Source organism: Patella vulgata, chromosome 1 (genome assembly GCF_932274485.2).
Source record: "Patella vulgata chromosome 1, xgPatVulg1.2, whole genome shotgun sequence".
Lineage (NCBI taxonomy): Eukaryota > Metazoa > Mollusca > Gastropoda > Patellidae > Patella > Patella vulgata.
The window spans coordinates 87532316-87551256 of record NC_065879.2 but is presented as its reverse complement, the minus strand read 5'-3'; the positions used below and the strand labels follow the sequence as shown (position 1 = coordinate 87551256).

The 18941-nt window shown below is 36.7% G+C and overlaps 1 long non-coding RNA gene across 1 annotated transcript; it reads right to left on the bottom strand.

Annotated features, from left to right (window-relative positions):
- Positions 1–16510: 16510 nt before the first annotated feature.
- LOC126828043 (uncharacterized) lies at positions 16511–18889 on the bottom strand. Its single transcript, XR_007682902.2, has 3 exons — positions 18736–18889; positions 17509–17671; positions 16511–16953 (listed from the first exon to the last, which is right to left on the bottom strand). It is a non-coding gene; the product is annotated as an uncharacterized LOC126828043 (long non-coding RNA).
- Between the last annotated feature and the right edge of the window lie 52 nt (positions 18890–18941).

Sequence of the window (18941 nt, the reverse complement as noted above, 5' to 3'; positions counted from 1 at the left end):
CAGTACAACTGGTCAGATCTTCATGTTTTGTAGGCCATTGAAAGTATAAAAAAACGAAACGAAATATAGATCTGTATTTTAATCAGATTGTTTTAAAGGTCGACTGAAGAAAAGGTACATATATAATCAAGGTGGTCAACAAGCCATGTGGCTTAAACTTGGACCAAACAAAAGGTATAATCAAGGTGGTCAACAAGCCATGTGGCTTAAACGTGGACCAAAGAAAAGGTATAATCAAGGTGGTCAACAAGCCATGTGGCTTAAACGTGGACCAAAGAAAAGGTATAATCAAGGTGGTCAACAAGCCATGTGGCTTAAACGTGGACCAAAGAAAAGGTATAATCAAGGTGGTCAACAAGCCATGTGGCTTAAACGTGGACCAAAGAAAAGGTATAATCAAGGTGGTCAACAAGCCATGTGGCTTAAAGGTGGACCAAAGAAATGGTATAAAAATTAGAAAGGTATGAAACATACCAAGTCATTTTGAGACTAACATAATTAATTTTTACTTCAATAATCCACTTGAGTTTAGAAGTATTTGAGCAGTGGGATGAAACCGGGGGACCTGGGGAGAAAACCTACAAGGTTTGACAGGCAATCCTTTTTATCGCAAAAAGGAAATAATAAACAGAGAGAGTGAGAGATGGGGTTTAACATGTACTAGATCATTTCGGGACTAACATGGTTCAATTTTTTCAATAATTCCCTTACGCATAGGTCTTTAGCAGTGAGTGGGAACTTGTCACATACAAGCGGGGGGATCGAAACCATGCCACTTGCCTCAATGACAGACCTAATCCAACATGCACATGTTAACCATCCAGCCACCCAATCCGCCAAGAAATCAGAGGACTCAATCAAATCCAAAAGGCAGTAATGTCCAATTTGGCAATCATAATAAACAATCCCAAAGACTTCTATCAGGAATGTATCACACACACACACAAGATTTCATAAAAGAAAGGGGGATAACTCTCGATACAGTTCCTTCCTTAGGCCAAAGTGAAAAATCCCAAAAAGTTTTAAAAACTTCCATCAAGACAGAGAGAGAGACAGAGAGAGAAATGGGGTTTAACCTTGTAGGGGTCTTTAGCAGTGGGAGGTAACCGGAAGACCCAGAGAAAACCCACGAGGTTGGCCATCAATAAGATTGGCCATCAACAAATTTAAAGGTCCACTGTGATGATACACTCACAAACTTAAAGGTCCAAATGCCTGGAAAGTCCAATCAACACAAACTAAGTCATTTCGGGACTAACATATGGTTCAAATCCAAAAGGCAGTAATGTCCAATTAGGCAATCATAATAAACAATCCCATAGAGTTCTATCAGGAATGTATCACACACACACAAGATTTCATAAAAGAAAGGGAAATATATAACTCTCGATAAAGTTCCTTCCTTAGGCCAAAGTGAAAAATCCCAAAAAGTTTTAAAAACTTCCATCAAGAGAGAGAGAGAGGAGAGAGAAATGGGGTTTAACCTTGTAGGGGTCTTTAGCAGTGGGAGGTAACCGGAAGACCCAGAGAAAACCCACGAGATTGGCCATCAACAAGAGAGAAAGAGAAATGGGGTTTAACCTCATAGGGGTCTTTAGCAGTGGGAGGAAACCAGAAGACTCAGAGAAAACCCACGAGATTGGCCATCAATAAGATTGGCCATCAACAAATTTAAAGGTCCACTGTGATGATACACTCACAAACTTAAAGTTCCAAATGCCTGGATAGTCCACTCTACACAAACTAGGTCATTTCGTGACTAACATATGGTTCAATTTAATTTCAATATGTTTGCTCATTGGGGTCTTTAGCAGTGGCAGGAAACCAGAGGACCCAGAAAAAAACCTTGAGGTCGGCCTACAACCCAGAATCGAAACCAGGCTAGTTGACAAGAGAGTGAGAGAGGGAGACGAAGAGAGTCTAGTAAGACTACAATCAGAACTCATGGACAATAATTTTTTCCAAGGATCAATAGTGATAGTACAAGTACAATACACATTCAATAACCTCGAAAAAGCTCAAAATAACAATTTCTGACAATTTGAATAAAACGAGTTTGGACACTGAGTGTGTGGAAAATATAAAAAATCTTTCCGATCAAGAACAAAGGATCAAAAAATACATTTAGATTCTGACATTAAAAAATGCCAAATTTAATACATAAAAATATAAAATTATTCACTTCTTCGAAAAAGCTCAAAATAACAAATCTTCATAAATTGAACACAACTAGTTAAGAATCCACATCTCAATCTTTTCTCAGTTGAAGATGTATGGAAAGTCAGAAAAACAATTAAATTTCAGTGCGTACGTCGGATCTTCACTTAACTCGGATCAAAATGTTCGGTCCATTTGATCTAATTCTGGCTTGTTTCCTTTGTCTAAGTACATGTAAGATCAGCAGTATGTTCAGAATTTGACTAAGTCAGTTTCGTCTCGATGGTCTAAAAGACGGTTAGCTATTCCATGCACAGAGCCCCAAAATACTTTCCCCTATCATTTTGACGCAAATCAGCCAAAATTTGCTGCCTGCTGTAAGAGACACTTTCCAGGAAAATTTAAGACATTTTTTAATTATGGCGACATAACAGAAGTTATCTACTTGCACCAAAACAGAAGTTATCTACTCGCACCAAAACGGAAGTTATATACTCGCACATACCACAAAAGCTTGAAATGTGCCTTTGAATCAATTATTATCCGGCTCTTGCAGGTTATTTCTAATCGAGCTAAGATTGAATTTCAGTCTTCGGCTAACTCGGATCTTCCCTTAACTCGGATAAAACTGGTCAGTTCACTTAGATCAGACTGATGTGAAGTTTACTATACAATACAATAATACGTTCAATGACTTCGAAAAAGCTCAAAATAACAATTTCTGACAATTTAAATAAAACGAGTTTGGACACTGAGTTTAAGTTGTATGGAAAATATAAAAAATCTTTCTGATCAAGAACAAAGGATCAAAAATAGATTCTGACATTAAAAAATGTCAAACTTAATTCATCTATATAAATATATATTAACTTCTTCGATAAAAGCTCCAAAAAAAAAAAAAAAATTCTTCACAAATTGAACACAACTAGTTAAGAACCCACTGCCACATGTATGGAAAGTCAGAAAAAGAATTCTTTCCCATCAAGAACAAAGAAATAAAATATGCTAAGACATAAAAAGATGCCGGAAGCTGACTATCTGAAGATACATGAGAACTATTCTCTAAACATACAAGAAAATGTATTTTGAAATTGGATTACAAAAACCTACCCAACATGGGTCGTTTTTTGGCCTTCATATTTCATTTCAAGTAAATGATATAAGTTTCTATTTTAAAGTAAAACATTCGACCTAATTGTTAAAAGTAAATGATATAATTTAAGCTTATTGTTTTTTCAGGTTCTAAAACACAGATCCTATTTCGTTTTGTTTTATATAGTTCAAAATTTCGTTTTATTTGTCTGTACTACACTAGGAACTGGAAGAGTTGTAATACAACTGGCGTTCTGGATGGCGTGAGTGATTAGCTGATGGAACCATCTGTTACAGCGACTGTTTGGTGTGCGATGCACGGAACTGTAGGAAAACCACTAGAAACGTCTACGCTGATCGAATAATCTGACATCAGGGTCAAAAGCCGCTCGTACAACCCCTGACGCGACATTTCAGTACAACTGGTGAGATCTTCATGTTTTGTAGGCCATCGAAAGTATAAAAAAACGAAACGAAATATAGATCTGTATTTTAATCAGATTGTTTTAAAGGTCGACTGAAGAAAAGGTATAATCAAGGTGGTCAACAAGCCATGTGGCTTAAACGTGGACCAAAGAAAAGGTATAATCAAGGTGGTCAACAAGCCATGTGGCTTAAACGTGGACCAAAGAAAAGGTATAATCAAGGTGGTCAACAAGCCATGTGGCTTAAACTTGGACCAAAGAAAAGGTATAATCAAGGTGGTCAACAAGCCATGTGGCTTAAACTTGGACCAAAGAAAAGGTATAATCAAGGTGGTCAACAAGCCATGTGGCTTAAACGTGGACCAAAGAAAAGGTATAATCAAGGTGGTCAACAAGCCATGTGGCTTAAACGTGGACCAAAGAAAAGGTATAATCAAGGTGGTCAACAAGCCATGTGGCTTAAACGTGGACCAAAGAAAAGGTATAATCAAGGTGGTCAACAAGCCATGTGGCTTAAACGTGGACTTGGACCAAAGAAAAGGTATAATCAAGGTGGTCAACAAGCCATGTGGCTTAAACTTGGACCAAAGAAAAGGTATAATCAAGGTGGTCAACAAGCCATGTGGCTTAAACGTGGACCAAAGAAAAGGTATAATCAAGGTGGTCAACAAGCCATGTGGCTTAAACGTGGACCAAAGAAAAGGTATAATCAAGGTGGTCAACAAGCCATGTGGCTTAAACGTGGACCAAAGAAAAGGTACATATATAATCAAGGTGGTCAACAAGCCATGTGGCTTAAACGTGGACCAAAGAAAAGGTACATATATAATCAAGGTGGTCAACAAGCCATGTGGCTTAAACGTGGACCAAAGAAAAGGTATAATCAAGGTGGTCAACAAGCCATGTGGCTTAAACGTGGACCAAAGAAAAGGTATAATCAAGGTGGTCAACAAGCCATGTGGCTTAAACGTGGACCAAAGAAAAGGTATAATCAAGGTGGTCAACAAGCCATGTGGCTTAAACGTGGACCAAAGAAAAGGTATAATCAAGGTGGTCAACAAGCCATGTGGCTTAAACGTGGACCAAAGAAATGGTATAAAAATTAGAAAGGTATGAAACATACCAAGTCATTTTGAGACTAACATAATTAATTTTTACTTCAATAATCCACTTGAGTTTAGAAGTATTTGAGCAGTTGGATGAAACCGGGGGACCTGGGGAGAAAACCTACAAGGTTTGACAGGCAATCCTTTTTATCGCAAAAAGGAAATAATAAACAGAGAGAGTGAGAGATGGGGTTTAACATGTACTAGATCATTTCGGGACTAACATGGTTCAATTTTTTCAATAATTCCCTTACGCATAGGTGGGTGGGAACTTGTCACATACAAGCGGGGGGATCAAAACCATGCCACTTGCCTCAATGACAGACCTAATCCAACATGCACATGTTAACCATCCAGCCACCCAATCCGCCAAGAAATCAGAGGACTCAATCAAATCCAAAAGGCAGTAATGTCCAATTTGGCAATCATAATAAACAATCCCAAAGACTTCTATCAGGAATGTATCACACACACACACAAGATTTCATAAAAGAAAGGGGGATAACTCTCGATACAGTTCCTTCCTTAGGCCAAAGTGAAAAATCCCAAAAAGTTTTAAAAACTTCCATCAAGACAGAGAGAGACAGAGAGAGAAATGGGGTTTAACCTTGTAGGGGTCTTTAGCAGTGGGAGGTAACCGGAAGACCCAGAGAAAACCCACGAGGTTGGCCATCAATAAGATTGGCCATCAACAAATTTAAAGGTCCACTGTGATGATACACTCACAAACTTAAAGGTCCAAATGCCTGGAAAGTCCAATCAACACAAACTAAGTCATTTCGGGACTAACATATGGTTCAAATCCAAAAGGCAGTAATGTCCAATTAGGCAATCATAATAAACAATCCCATAGAGTTCTATCAGGAATGTATCACACACACACAAGATTTCATAAAAGAAAGGGAAATATATAACTCTCGATAAAGTTCCTTCCTTAGGCCAAAGTGAAAAATCCCAAAAAGTTTTAAAAACTTCCATCAAGAGAGAGAGAGGAGAGAGAAATGGGGTTTAACCTTGTAGGGGTCTTTAGCAGTGGGAGGTAACCGGAAGACCCAGAGAAAACCCACGAGATTGGCCATCAACAAGAGAGAAAGAGAAATGGGGTTTAACCTCGTAGAGGTCTTTAGCAGTGGGAGGAAACCAGAAGACCCAGAGAAAACCCACGAGATTGGCCATCAATAAGATTGGCCATCAACAAATTTAAAGGTCCACTGTGATGATACACTCACAAACTTAAAGTTCCAAATGCCTGGAAAGTCCACTCAACACAAACTAGGTCATTTCGGGACTAACATATGGTTCAATTTAATTTCAATATGTTTGCTCATTGGGGTCTTTAGCAGTGGCAGGAAACCAGAGGACCCAGAAAAAAACCTTGAGGTCGGCCTAAAACCCAGAATCGAAACCAGGCTAGTTGACAAGAGAGTGAGAGAGGGAGACGAAGAGAGTCTAGTAAGACTACAATCAGAACTCATGGACAATAATTTTTTCCAAGGATCAATAGTGATAGTACAAGTACAATACATATTCAATAACCTCGAAAAAGCTCAAAATAACAATTTTTGACAATTTGAATAAAACGAGTTTGGACACTGAGTGTGTGGAAAATATAAAAAATCTTTCTGATCAAGAACAAAGGATCAAAAAATACATTTAGATTCTGAGATTAAAAAATGTCTTTCATAAAAATATAGATGTATTAACTTCTTCGAAAAAGCTCAAAAAAAAAAAATTCTTCACAATTAGAACAAATGTGTTGTTTATGTATGGAAAGCCAGTAGAAAATCTTTCCAATCAAGAACAAAGGATCAAAAATAATACATTTAGATTCTGACATTAAAAAATGCCAAATTTAATACATAAAAATATAAAATTATTCACTTCTTCGAAAAAGCTCAAAATAACAAATCTTCATAAATTGAACACAACTAGTTAAGAATCCACATCTCAATCTTTTCTCAGTTGAAGATGTATGGAAAGTCAGAAAAACAATTAAATTTCAGTGCGTACGTCGGATCTTCACTTAACTCAGATCAAAATGTTCGGTCCATTTGATCTAATTCTGGCTTGTTTCCTTTGTCTAAGTAAGATCAGCAGTATGTTCAGAATTTGACTAAGTCAGTTTCGTCTCGATGGTCTAAAAGACGGTTAGCTATTCCATGCACAGAGCCCCAAAATACTTTCCCCTATCATTTTGACGCAAATCAGCCAAAATTTGCTGCCTGCTGTAAGAGACACTTTCCAGGAAAATTTAAGACATTTTTTAATTATGGCGACATAACAGAAGTTATCTACTTGCACCAAAACAGAAGTTATCTACTCACACCAAAACGGAAGTTATATACTCACACATACCACAAAAGCTTGAAATGTGCCTTTGAATCAAGTATTATCCGGCTCTTGCAGGTTATTTCTAATAGAGCTAAGATTGAATTTCAGTCTTCGGCTAACTCGATCTTCCCTTAACTCGGATAAAACTGGTCAGTTCACTTAGATCAGACTGATGTGAAGTTTACTATACAATACATGATACGTTCAATGACTTCGAAAAAGCTCAAAATAACAATTTCTGACAATTTAAATAAAACGAGTTTGGACACTGAGTTTAAGATGTATGGAAAATATAAAAAATCTTTCTGATCAAGAACAAAGGATCAAAAATAGATTCTGACATTAAAAAATGTCCAATTTAATTCATCAAAATATAGATCTATTAACTTCTTCGATAAAAGCTCAAAAAAAAAAAAAAAAAATTCTTCACAAATTGAACACAACTAGTTAAGAACCCACATGTATGGAAAGTCAGAAAAAGAATTCTTTCCCATCAAGAACAAAGAAATAAAATATGCTAAGACATAAAAAGATGCCGGAAGCTGACTATCTGAAGATACATGAGAACTATTCTCTAAACATACAAGAAAATGTATTTTGAAATTGGATTACAAAAACCTACCCAACATGGGTCGTTTTTTGCCTTCATATTTCTTTCAAGTAAATGATATAAGTTTCTATTTTAAAGTAAAACATTCGACCTAATTGTTAAAAGTAAATGATATAATTTAAGCTTATTGTTTTTTCAGGTTTTAAAACACAGATCCTATTTCGTTTTTTTTTTTATAGTTCAAAATTTCGTTTTATTTGTCTGTACTACACTAGGAACTGGAAGAGTTGTAATATAACTGGCGTTCTGGATGGCGGGAGTGATTAGCTGATGGAACCATCTGTTACAGCGACTGTTTGGTGTGCGATGCACGGAACTGTAGGAAAACCACTAGAAACGTCTACGCTGATCGAATAATCTGACATCAGGGTCAAAAGCCGCTCGTACAACCCCTGACGCGACATTTCAGTACAACTGGTCAGATCTTCATGTTTTGTAGGCCATTGAAAGTATAAAAAAACGAAACGAAATATAGATCTGTATTTTAATCAGATTGTTTTAAAGGTCGACTGAAGAAAAGGTACATATATAATCAAGGTGGTCAACAAGCCATGTGGCTTAAACGTGGACCAAAGAAAAGGTATAATCAAGGTGGTCAACAAGCCATGTGGCTTAAACATGGACCAAAGAAAAGGTATAATCAAGGTGGTCAACAAGCCATGTGGCTTAAACGTGGACCAAAGAAAAGGTATAATCAAGGTGGTCAACAAGCCATGTGGCTTAAACGTGGACCAAACAAAAGGTATAATCAAGGTGGTCAACAAGCCATGTGGCTTAAACGTGGACCAAAGAAAAGGTATAATCAAGGTGGTCAACAAGCCATGTGGCTTAAACGTGGACCAAAGAAATGGTATAAAAATTAGAAAGGTATGAAACATACCAAGTCATTTTGAGACTAACATAATTAATTTTTACTTCAATAATCCACTTGAGTTTAGGAGTATTTGAGCAGTTGGATGAAACCGGGGGACCTGGGGAGAAAACCTACAAGGTTTGACAGGCAATCCTTTTTATCGCAAAAAGGAAATAATAAACAGAGAGAGTGAGAGATGGGGTTTAACATGTACTAGATTATTTCGGGACTAACATATGGTTCAATTTTTTTCAATAATTCCCTTACGCATAGGTCTTTAGCAGTGGGTGGGAACTTGTCACATACAAGCGGGGGGATCGAAACCATGCCACTTGCCTCAATGACAGACCTAATCCAACATGCACATGTTAACCATCCAGCCACCCAATCCGCCAAGAAATCAGAGGACTCAATCAAATCCAAAAGGCAGTAATGTCCAATTTGGCAATCATAATAAACAATCCCAAAGACTTCTATCAGGAATGTATCACACACACACACACAAGATTTCATAAAAGAAAGGGGGATAACTCTCGATACAGTTCCTTCCTTAGGCCAAAGTGAAAAATCCCAAAAAGTTTTAAAAACTTCCATCAAGACAGAGAGAGACAGAGAGAGAAATGGGGTTTAACCTTGTAGGGGTCTTTAGCAGTGGGAGGTAACCGGAAGACCCAGAGAAAACCCACGAGGTTGGCCATCAATAAGATTGGCCATCAACAAATTTAAAGGTCCACTGTGATGATACACTCACAAACTTAAAGGTCCAAATGCCTGGAAAGTCCAATCAACACAAACTAAGTCATTTCGGGACTAACATATTGTTCAAATCCAAAAGGCAGTAATGTCCAATTAGGCAATCATAATAAACAATCCCATAGAGTTCTATCAGGAATGTATCACACACACACAAGATTTCATAAAAGAAAGGGAAATATATAACTCTCGATAAAGTTCCTTCCTTAGGCCAAAGTGAAAAATCCCAAAAAGTTTTAAAAACTTCCATCAAGAGAGAGAGAGGAGAGAGAAATGGGGTTTAACCTTGTAGGGGTCTGTAGCAGTGGGAGGTAACCGGAAGACCCAGAGAAAACCCACGAGATTGGCCATCAACAAGAGAGAAAGAGAAATGGGGTTTAACCTCGTAGAGGTCTTTAGCAGTGGGAGGAAACCAGAAGACCCAGAGAAAACCCACGACATTGGCCATCAACAAGAGAGAAAGAGAAATGGGGTTTAACCTCGTAGAGGTCTTTAGCAGTGGGAGGAAACCAGAAGACCCAGAGAAAACCCACGAGATTGGCCATCAATAAGATTGGCCATCAACAAATTTAAAGGTCCACTGTGATGATACACTCACAAACTTAAAGTTCCAAATGCCTGGAAAGTCCACTCAACACAAACTAGGTCATTTCGGGACTAACATATGGTTCAATTTAATTTCAATATGTTTGCTCATTGGGGTCTTGAGCAGTGGCAGGAAACCAGAGGACCCAGAAAAAAACCTTGAGGTCAGCCTACAACCCAGAATCGAAACCAGGCTAGTTGACAAGAGAGTGAGAGAGGGAGACGAAGAGAGTCTAGTAAGACTACAATCAGAACTCATGGACAATAATTTTTTCCAAGGATCAATAGTGATAATACAAGTACAATACACATTCAATAACCTCGAAAAAGCTCAAAATAACAATTTCTGACAATTTGAATAAAACGAGTTTGGACACTGAGTGTGTGGAAAATATAAAAAATCTTTCTGATCAAGAACAAAGGATCAAAAATAATACATTTAGATTCTGACATTAAAAAATGCCATATTTAATACATAAAAATATAAAATTATTCACTTCTTCGAAAAAGCTCAAAATAACAAATCTTCATAAATTGAACACAACTAGTTAAGAATCCACATCTCAATCTTTTCTCAGTTGAAGATGTATGGAAAGTCAGAAAAACAATTAAATTTCAGTGCGTACGTCGGATCTTCACTTAACTCGGATCAAAATGTTCGGTCCATTTGATCTAATTCTGGCTTGTTTCCTTTGTCTAAGTAAGATCAGCAGTATGTTCAGAATTTGACTAAGTCAGTTTCGTCTCGATGGTCTAAAAGACGGTTAGCTATTCCATGCACAGAGCCCCAAAATACTTTCCCCTATCATTTTGACGCAAATCAGCCAAAATTTGCTGCCTGCTGTAAGAGACACTTTCCAGGAAAATTTAAGACATTTTTTAATTATGGCGACATAACAGAAGTTATCTACTTGCGCCAAAACAGAAGTTATCTACTCACACCAAAACGGAAGTTATATACTCGCACATACCACAAAAGCTTGAAATGTGCCTTTGAATCAATTATTATCCGGCTCTTGCAGGTTATTTCTAATCGAGCTAAGATTGAATTTCAGTCTTCGGCTAACTCGGATCTTCCCTTAACTCGGATAAAACTGGTCAGTTCACTTAGATCAGACTGATGTGAAGTTTACTATACAATACAATAATACGTTCAATGACTTCGAAGAAGCTCAAAATAACAATTTCTGACAATTTAAATAAAACGAGTTTGGACACTGAGTTTAAGATGTATGGAAAATATAAAAAATCTTTCTGATCAAGAACAAAGGATCAAAAATAGATTCTGACATTAAAAAATGTCCAATTTAATTCATCAAAATATAGATCTATTAACTTCTTCGATAAAAGCTCAAAAAAAAAAAAAAAAATTCTTCACAAATTGAACACAACTAGTTAAGAACCCACTGCCACATGTATGGAAAGTCAGAAAAAGAATTCTTTCCCATCAAGAACAAAGAAATAAAATATGCTAAGACATAAAAAGATGCCGGAAGCTGACTATCTGAAGATACATGAGAACTATTCTCTAAACATACAAGAAAATGTATTTTGAAATTGGATTACAAAAACCTACCCAACATGGGTCGTTTTTTGGCCTTCATATTTCATTTCAAGTAAATGATATAAGTTTCTATTTTAAAGTAAAACATTCGACCTAATTGTTAAAAGTAAATGATATAATTTAAGCTTATTGTTTTTTCAGGTTTTAAAACACAGATCCTATTTCGTTTTGTTTTTTATAGTTCAAAATTTCGTTTTATTTGTCTGTACTACACTAAGAACTGGAAGAGTTGTAATATAACTGGCGTTCTGGATGGCGGGAGTGATTAGCTGATGAAACCGTCTGTTACCGCGACTGTTTGGTGTGCGATGCACGGAACTGTAGGAAAACCACTAGAAACGTCTACGCTGATCGAATAATCTGACAGTGGGTCAAAAGCCGCTCGTACAACCCCTGACGCGACATTTCAGTACAACTGGTCAGATCTTCATGTTTTGTAGGCCATCGAAAGTATAAAAAAACGAAACGAAATATAGATCTGTATTTTAATCAGATTGTTTTAAAGGTCGACTGAAGAAAAGGTACATATATAATCAAGGTGGTCAACAAGCCATGTGGCTTAAACATGGACCAAAGAAAAGGTATAATCAAGGTGGTCAACAAGCCATGTGGCTTAAACGTGGACCAAAGAAAAGGTATAATCAAGGTGGTCAACAAGCCATGTGGCTTAAACGTGGACCAAACAAAAGGTATAATCAAGGTGGTCAACAAGCCATGTGGCTTAAACATGGACCAAAGAAAAGGTATAATCAAGGTGGTCAACAAGCCATGTGGCTTAAACGTGGACCAAAGAAAAGGTATAATCAAGGTGGTCAACAAGCCATGTGGCTTAAAGGTGGACCAAAGAAATGGTATAAAAATTAGAAAGGTATGAAACATACCAAGTCATTTTGAGACTAACATAATTAATTTTTACTTCAATAATCCACTTGAGTTTAGAAGTATTTGAGCAGTTGGATGAAACCGGGGGACCTGGGGAGAAAACCTACAAGGTTTGACAGGCGATCCTTTTTATCGCAAAAAGGAAATAATAAACAGAGAGAGTGAGAGATGGGGTTTAACATGTACTAGATTATTTCGGGACTAACATATGGTTCAATTTTTTTCAATAATTCCCTTACGCATAGGTCTTTAGCAGTGGGTGGGAACTTGTCACATACAAGCGGGGGGATCGAAACCATGCCACTTGCCTCAATGACAGACCTAATCCAACATGCACATGTTAACCATCCAGCCACCCAATCCGCCAAGAAATCAGAGGACTCAATCAAATCCAAAAGGCAGTAATGTCCAATTGGGCAATCATAATAAACAATCCCAAAGAGTTCTATCAGGAATGTATCACACACACACACACAAGATTTCATAAAAGAAAGGGGGATAACTCTCGATACAGTTCCTTCCTTAGGCCAAAGTGAAAAATACCAAAAAGTTTTAAAAACTTCCATCAAGACAGAGAGAGACAGAGAGAGAAATGGGGTTTAACCTTGTAGGGGTCTTTAGCAGTGGGAGGTAACCAGAAGACCCAGAGAAAACCCACAAGATTGGCCATCAACAAGATTGGCCATTAACAAGAGAGAAAGAGAAATGGAGTTTAACCTCGTAGAGGTCTTTAGCAGTGGGAGGAAACCAGAAGACCCAGAGAAAACCCACGAGATTGGCCATCAACAAGAGAGAAAGAGAAATGGAGTTTAACCTCGTAGAGGTCTTTAGCAGTGGGAGGAAACCAGAAGACCCAGAGAAAACCCACGAGGTTGGCCATCAACAAGAACTTTGTTCGATGATGCATTCACAAACTTCCATCAACAAGAGAGAAAGAGAAATGGGGTTTAACCTCATAGAGGTCTTTAGCAGTGGGAGGAAACCAGGAGACCCAGAGAAAACCCACGAGGTTGGCCATCAATAAGATTGGCCATCAACAAATTTAAAGGTTCATTGTGATGATGCACTCACAAACTTAAAGGTCCAAATGCCTGGAAAGATCAATCTGAAAAATATGTTCAAAATCTATTCAATTTTCCAAACAAATTTAAAGAAATGTACACAGGCTCTGATTTGATTCAAAATAAAGTCTTGACTATGCAGTTAAATTTTATCAATTTCGACAGATTTAGTCAAACTTAAATTTTATTTATTTCAACAGATTTAGTCAAAGTTATATTAGATCCATTTCGACAAATTTAGTCAAAGTTAAATTAGATCCATTTCGACAGATTTAGTCAAAGTTAAATTAGATCCATTTCGACAGATTTAGTCAAAGTTAAATTTCACAAATTTCAACAGATTAAGTTGAAGTTAAATTTCACCAATTTCAACAGATTAAGTTGAAGTTAAATTTTATCAAATTTCAACAGATTAAGTCCATGTTAAATTTCATCAATTTCAATAGATGAAGTCGAAGGTAAATTTCTCAACAGGTGAACCTGAAGTTAAATTTCATCAATTTTGACGGATTAAGTAGAAGGTAAGTTTTATTAATTTCAACAGATTAAGTTGGAAGTTAAATTTCATCAATTGCGATAAATTAAGTCGATGGCAAGTTTTATCAATTTCAACAGAATACAGAATGAGCCGAAGTTAAATTTCACCAATTTCGACAGATTAAGTCTAAGGTAGGTTTTATCATTTTCGACAGAATAAGCCTAAGTTAAATTTCATCAATTTCAAGAGATTAAGTGCGCTCATTTGGTAGAATATGGTAAGAAAATAATACATGGGCGACGGCCGCTCATTTGGTAGAATATGGTAAGATAATAATACATGGGCGACGACCGCTCAGTTGGTAGAACATGGCAAGATCATAATACACCGGCGATGGGTGCTGATTTGGTAGAATATGGTAAGAACATAATACATGGGCAACAGGTGCTCATCAATTTCAAGAGATTAAGTGCACTCATTTGGTAGAATATGGTAAGAACATAATACATGGGTGACGGGCGCTCATTTGGTAGAATATGGTAAGATCATAATACATAGGGCGACGGGCGCTCATTTGGTAGAACATGGTAAGAACATAATACACCGGCGATGGGTGCTGATTTGGTAGAATATGGTAAGAACATAATACATGGGCAACAGGTGCTCATCAATTTCAAGAGATTAAGTGCACTCATTTGGTAGAATATGGTAAGAACATAATACATGGGTGACGAGCGCTCATTTGGTAGAATATGGTAAGATCATAATACATAGGGCGACGGGCGCTCATTTGGTAGAATATGGTAAGAACATAATCGAATACAAAAAATACATAAATGTCTAGTCAGCATTAGGCCACACCCCTTTGATTTCTATTCTTCTGCATCTTGATAAATAACTAGCACACTTGAAAGATATTTTGTTCAGGCCTGGAAATAACGGTTTTAGATGTACCTGACAAAATGTCAGGCACTAATGAAATAGTACATTGTACCTAACATTTTCAACTTAGTGCCAGACATGTATTAATAATACCAATAAAAAAGACAAATCAGTGCCGGACAAAAAGACAGGCACCAGAGGTTTAGTGCCTGACAAAGCCTGAATCTGTGCCTGACAAACATAGTCTGTGACAGGTGACTTATTTCCAGGCTTGCTTACTTTTTGTTTAAAATTTCAAACCTTAGAAATTTAGAAACAAACACTTTGGAACAGCAAATAAGAGTAGGCTACTTTTGGTGTGAAATTAGTCTTTTTTGGGGGAAAAAAAGAAGGAAAATTTTAAACAGGTGATCTCAAAGATCAGAAAATCAAATGCATGTGGCCTAACCTACTTTTTTCTATTCATTCATGGTATCAATCAGGCCATGCAACAACATATAAAAAGTTATATTCAATCAATTTCCTGTCTGTTATCTAATAATTGATTTCCGTTATAATGAATGAATGAATGATAAAAATAGTTTGCATGAATCCAATTCAACATTATATATGTTGACTATAACAGGTCAGGTCTAAATATTAAGGTCACCTGCAGATTTCGTCATGGTCACGAGATGTATATATAGGGTTAGGGCACGTGACTGTTGACGAGATTGTGGGTTAGGGTAAGGATTAGGGATAGGTCTAGAGTTGGGGTTAGCGCTAGCCCTGTTTATATCTTGTGACCTTGATGAAATATGCAGGTGGCCTTAATATTTAGACCTAACCAACTATATATAACATGAAAATTAGGCCATACAAAAGAAACATTCTGGTTCATGATCTGTTGTTATTTCAAAAAATAAACCTGATCTCATTAACTACCTCATGTAAATATTTTCTCTTGTTAACAAGAAGCATCTCTATATAAAGCAACTTTTTTAGTGATGCCAGAAGTGTACCATAGGCTCAGTTATCAAGTATGCAACCCTGATAATGTCACTGGTAACCACAAATGATACTGGATAATCATACATTTTATAAAACAGCATGATGAGATAAAACGTTGTGTGAGTAGTGTCAACTGACAAAATAAAATTAGAAAAACAAAGCCTCCCTCCTACATCTGAATGTTTGGAAGGATTGTCTAAGAACCATAATAATTTTTTTTTGTATAGCCTTAATATTTTAATATCAATACCATGGATGAAAACCAATCCTAGTCTATTGATCAGCAATGTTTCAAATTCAATACCATTTTTATGTTAACACGAACCTATCCCCACAAATCCATCTATCTAAATACTATTGGAAAAAGATTAAATGTTATATCAAAACCATTGTTATATAGTTCAGTCATATAATTTTGGGGGGGATATTTTCAAAGTCTGGCATATTTACGAGTAGAGCTTGCTCTTTTCTATCAATCAAAAAATTTGTTACCAAGAGAATTCACATCAGGTGTTTCAAGCGTGGGGTGTGGCTGAGCCCCTGGGTATGCTAGATGGAATTTCATGGAGTGTGACACGGGTGCTTGAGTAACGAGTCATGCCTCAGCTGCCATTTTCATAAGAACTTACTTTTGAATTTTATTGGAAATAACTTAACCAATAAATACTTTCATGGGAATGCATCTTTAACGTGTAGTTCATATAACTGCATTAGAACAGCAAATTTTTATAAAAACTTACTTTTGAATTCTATTGACAACAGTTGTGATAGAAACTTAACACATAGTCATGAACGCCAGATTAAAGATGCCTTCCCACAAAAACTGTGTGAGTTCTCCTGCCGTCTGTTAGGATAACAGAAACTTAAAGCACCAAGTCATGAACACCAGATTAACATTAACTTAACCTATAATCTTCAAGTGGGAATGTATCTTCAAGTGGGAGTGTATCTTTAAATCAAGCCTAAAATATTTTAATTTTGTACCAAAAGTTTACTTCTTAATTTCTGTAAATTAAACCATTTGCTTCTCTGTATTTCAATGTCAAAGGTCATCTTGCTTTGGTCTTTTTTTTTCCAATCTGTGGAGTTAGTAGTCAGTTTTCTGTGAAAAAACATGACAGGTCTCCTTCCAAAAAAAACATCTTATTGTGGAACTGTTGACAACTCCTGCAAGTTGACGACATCTGCAAGTAAATCATAACACAAAATTAAAGTCATAACGAAATATAAAATGTTGTTTAACGTCCAACAGTTCTGCATCGAAGATAGTATAAGTCATACAGTGTGCTATGAGGGAAATTTTGCAGCGGTAATGTACAGTCTCAGTCTTTCATGTTTAAGGATGCTTTTGCTCTTTTGCCTCTCGACACACCTTGACTTATCTTCGGGCGAGTCATTAAATACATCTCATGCTCAGGTTTACTAAAACGTCCCTCGAAGCCTGCCTGTAGTAGCACATACAGCAGGTTGTGAGCTAGGCTTTACAAAGGCCTGTTGGTGATGGACTACCAATTCCGGTTTCAGAGTTATGCCCCCCCCCCCAGACGAATTTCGACCCCGGGCGAAGCTGGACATCCTTCTAGTTAATAAATAAAGTTAAGTCTTGACAATAATTTATATCAATGTATATATAGTAAGTATCAGACCCATTTCTCTTCGAACTTGATTTCTCTTGGAAATTATTGATATCAATGTAGATAGTTCTGTAGTTGATAAATAAAGTTAAGTGCAGTAATTACCACAAACATTTCTCTTGGATAGTTATCTATGCGCAGGACGATTAAGTTATTACCACAACCAATTCTCTCCCAACTTGATTTATCTTTAGAAGAGGAATCTTTAAACATCGTAAAGCATCATCATTTAAATCTCAGCACCAAACAAACATCTTGAATTTTCAAGCTAAAAATAGTAAATTGTTAAATAAAATATAAAAATATTAAAGATACATTATGGGAGATTCGATAACGAGTTGGCAGTTCTCACTATAATAGTTAAAAACTAGATAATGTAAAGGCAATTTCAAGAATTTGCTGAAAATATCATTCAAATTGATCCTCTATAACTGAGAACTAAGTGTTTGAAATTTCAGCCTAGCCTCTATCATCATTACTAAAGTCAGTACGATAAACAACATAGTCTCGATTATCCATTTAATCGGCTCATAAGCCACTTAAGATTGCAGGCTAGCGTTGCCATCTAGAGTTGATTATGGTCTGGATAAGTTAATTAATGTCTAATTAATAATTTAGATAACATTTCAGGCCTAAAGAAAGACCTGCAATAGACAGATTTAGCTCTTGCATAATGTACATGTATGTTTAAACCAACTGTTGCCTATTTTCGAAGAAAATCAAAACATAATTATTTCTATATCTATTGCTTAATAGCTATAGACTGTCGACCACTTATATACAATCACTGGCATTATTCTAGCACTTAATAATAGCATAATTACCTCCCTTGTATTCTTTACGTAGAGGATCCGGAGCCACGGTGGCTTAGTTTAAGTAATATAAATAAGACACAGGTTTGATCCCAGTTGGCCGAGAAAGTTCATTGAGATTTTTCGGCGTGGTTTCCTCTTGTAAGTGGTGCAGGACGGCTGTATAGTAGTTCGGATAGGATATAAATAAGTATAAATAATAAATCGAGGTCCCATGTTCATGTTGGGCTACACATTGGCGTGCACGCAAGAGATCCCATGGCAATTGGAATTTGATAAGAGTAGGCCGAAAATGCACATGGTGTGTGTCTTCTTGAGAACTTGTCATTTGAGCGTGAACATTTACTGTGAGTTCAACTTTTAATAGAGCAAATTTTGACCTGCATAACCGTTAGGGGATTCCCCTTTCGACTTGTTGAGACATCACATGACAAGCAAAGTATGCGCCATGACGGCATATCGGAGATTGGTGACAACTGAAGCGATATTTTAATGTCAAACGTTACGCCTTCCACCATACCTTTTTTCAAATGTTGCTCCAACATTAATTAGCAGACGACAATCTTCCAAACAACAGTAATAACTAAAAGTGACATCTAGAGTATCAATTCCATGTTACCACTGTGGACCTTCTGTGTGACTTCGCTGCAAATAGGAGTGATTTCGGGTGCGCAGACGGGTTGTCACTTCGCGATCCACTCGGTACACCGTGAATAATTAACATGA